General features: G+C 46.4%; 1 pseudogene; it reads left to right on the forward strand.

Moving 5' to 3' along the window:
* The first annotated feature begins 437 nt into the window (after positions 1–437).
* LOC143657809 (adenosylhomocysteinase pseudogene) lies at positions 438–1785 on the forward strand (annotated as a pseudogene).
* The last annotated feature ends 1302 nt before the right edge of the window (positions 1786–3087 follow it).

Genomic DNA, 3087 nt, shown 5'->3' on the forward strand with positions numbered 1-3087 from the left:
GCTGGGAAAAGAGGAGAATGGAAAGTAACTGACAATGGGTACAGGGTTTCTTTTTGGAGTGATCAAAATGCTCTAATATTAGACAGTAGTCTGGTTACCCTCTGTGAATATACTAAATATACTAAAAATCACTGAATTTAAAAAGGTGTATATTATGGTATGTGAATCATATGTCAATTTAGCTGTTATAAAATAAGCAAAACTGACAACTTCTGAACAGAAATATTTAAGTCAATTCTGTTTAAAGATTAAGATAAAAGCCACAGTTTGGTAAGAAAGCTTTAACTGGTTTATACAACTTAATTGAAAACTTAGTTGTCTTTGAGGCACAAAGAAGGAAGGCCTGCCCAACACCACCCGTCCCATTCCTGCCTCAGTCAGAGACTCGAGCCCCTCCCTCTGTAACTATCACTCCGCCGTGCAGAAGTGCCTTCAGCATGTCAAACAAACTGCCCTACAAGTCGCCGACATCAGCCTGGCCTACTGGGGATGCAAGACCCTGGACACCACAGAGAACGCGGTGCTGGGCCTGATGCACATGTGGGAGACACACTCGGCCTCCAAGCCACTGAAGGCTGCCCGCATTGCAGGCTGCCTGCACATGACTGTGGAGACAGCTGAGCTTACTGAGACCCTCATCTCCCTGGGTGCTGAGGTACAGTGGTCCAGCTGTAACATCTTCTCCACCCAAGACCATGTGACAACAGCCATTGCCAAGGCCGGCATTCCAGTGTATTCCTGGAAGGGTGAAACTGATGAGGAGTACCTGTGGGGTATCGAGCAGACACTGTGCTTCTAGGATGGGCCCCTGAACATGATTCTGGATGATGGCGGTGACCTCACTGAGTTCATCCACACCACATAGCTGCAGCTCCTGTCAGGCATCTGAGGCACACCTGGGGTCCATACGAGATGATGGACAATGGGATCCTGAAGGTACCTGCCATCAGCGTCAGTGACTCCATCACCAACAGCAAGTCTGACAACCTCTATGGCTGCCAGGAATCCCTCATAGATGGCATCAGGTGTGCCACAGACGTGATGATTGCAGGTAGTGTGGCAGAGGTGGCAGGCTGTGCCCAGGCCCTTGGGGGTTTGGGGGCCCATTTCATCGTCACTGAGATCGGTTCCATCAATGCTCTGCAGGCCGCCATGGAGGGCTATGAGGTGCCCACCATGGATGAGGCCTGTAGGGAGGGTAATGTCTTTGTCACCACCACAGTCAGTATTGACGTCATCCTTGGCCAGCACTCTGAACAGATGAGGGATGATGCCATCGTGTGTAACACTGGGCACTTTGACATGGAGATTGATGGTGTCAAGTGGCTCAAGAAGAACACTGTGGAGAAAGTGAATATCAAGCTCCAGGTGGATTCCTTGCGGCTGGTTGAAGGATGGTTGTGGCATCATCCTGCAGGCTAAGGGCAGGCTGGTCAACTTGGGCTGCGCCATGGGCCACCCTAGGCTCATGATGAGCAACTCCTTCACCAACCAGGTGCTGGCACAGATTGAGTTGTGGACTCACCCAGACAAGTACCACATCAGGGTCCACTTCTTGGCCAAGACGCCGGATGAGGTGGTGGCTGTAGCCCATCTGGGCAAGCTAAATGTGAAGCTGACCAAGATGACTGAGAAACAGGCCCAGTACTTGGGCATGTCTGTGATGGCACCTTCAAACCTGATCATGTCTGCTACAGAGAGACTGACCTTTGCCCTTTTCCTTCCAGCTGGCATCCCTGCCCAGGCCGTACCTCTCCTTCCAAGAACAAATGGCACCATCTTTGAAACTGCTTTGTCTGCATACCCTCCATTGACTCCCTGGGGCTGATCACCAGACTTTGACTTCTGCTGCATCCTTCTGTTTGAAAATGCGGGAAGGGACATTAAGAAACCCTCAAACCCTGGTCACAATAGAGGTGCAAAGGAGACACACAACAGGGAACCATGAGCTCAGGGGTCTTGGAACCGCTTACTTAGTCAGTCCTTAGGCTGGAAGTTAGCAGCAGTGGTCTAAAGCCAATGTACTTCACTGTCTAGGTCTTCACCTGGTCTTATGGACTTTATACTCAGGTGCTTGGTTTGCAAGTTCACTGGTTCTTCAGACTCTGACATATGAAGAAAAGCAGCCTTGAAGGGCAGGGAGGAGCTGTTAGCATTTGATCGGTCTTAAGAACCTGGTTCAGTGCTAGGCATTCTATTAAACCTCAGAAAAATGAAGTTGGCCCTTTGAGTCTCCATTTTACAGGGATAAGAACAGACTGTTAAGGGATCAACAGAAGTGAGAGCCAGAGATTGAGAGGGGCCCCAAAAGTGTAAAAACAGGCATAGGACTGCCACCACTTTGTAAATGATGGTTCCTATCCCATCCCTGCGCCAAAAAGAAACTAATTCGGTTTATAATGTGTTATAAGAGAGCAGGAAGGTGGATAAATTTAAAAATGTGATGCATTAAAAAAAAGGGGGGGGAGTTGAACAGAAAATATTTTTAAAAAGAAATTTAAAAAATGCTTTCAACTGATAGTGTAGCTATGCACATCAGCCCACAAATGCACACGTGCAAGTGGAATCATTTACTTTATTTTAAGGTTAGTGCACTTAATTTCTATGGAAAGTTATTTTCTCCACATAGTAGAAGAAAGTAAATCTCAGCTTATTAGGTTTCCCCATATCCCGGTATTTGTCTAAAGGATAAGTCTTGGTTCTCAGGGGCATATATATATATATACATACATATGCAATATATAGATATACATATGCAATATATATATATATATATATATATATATATATATATAGCCAAGGTTTTAGAGAGGGGAGAATTATGGAGGCATTTTGGTTTTGTGTTATCTGTCAACCAAGCACTATCTCAGTTGCTCATTATGTCATCTGGCCTTCACCTCCAAAGCTTGGCTGCTGTTGAGATCTCCAGTTATATCCATTCTAATGTGCTCTCTTGAAGAGTATGAACATCACTGTCCTCTCTAAGTCTGCCCTGGCTGGCAAAGGATGAGATTGTGATGACGGAATTTGTCTCTTCCCTATTCTCCAGGGCAGTACTGTCCAATAGAAATACAATGTGAACCACAC

This window comes from Tamandua tetradactyla, chromosome 15, assembly GCF_023851605.1.
Source record: "Tamandua tetradactyla isolate mTamTet1 chromosome 15, mTamTet1.pri, whole genome shotgun sequence".
In the NCBI taxonomy this organism is placed as follows: domain Eukaryota; kingdom Metazoa; phylum Chordata; class Mammalia; order Pilosa; family Myrmecophagidae; genus Tamandua; species Tamandua tetradactyla.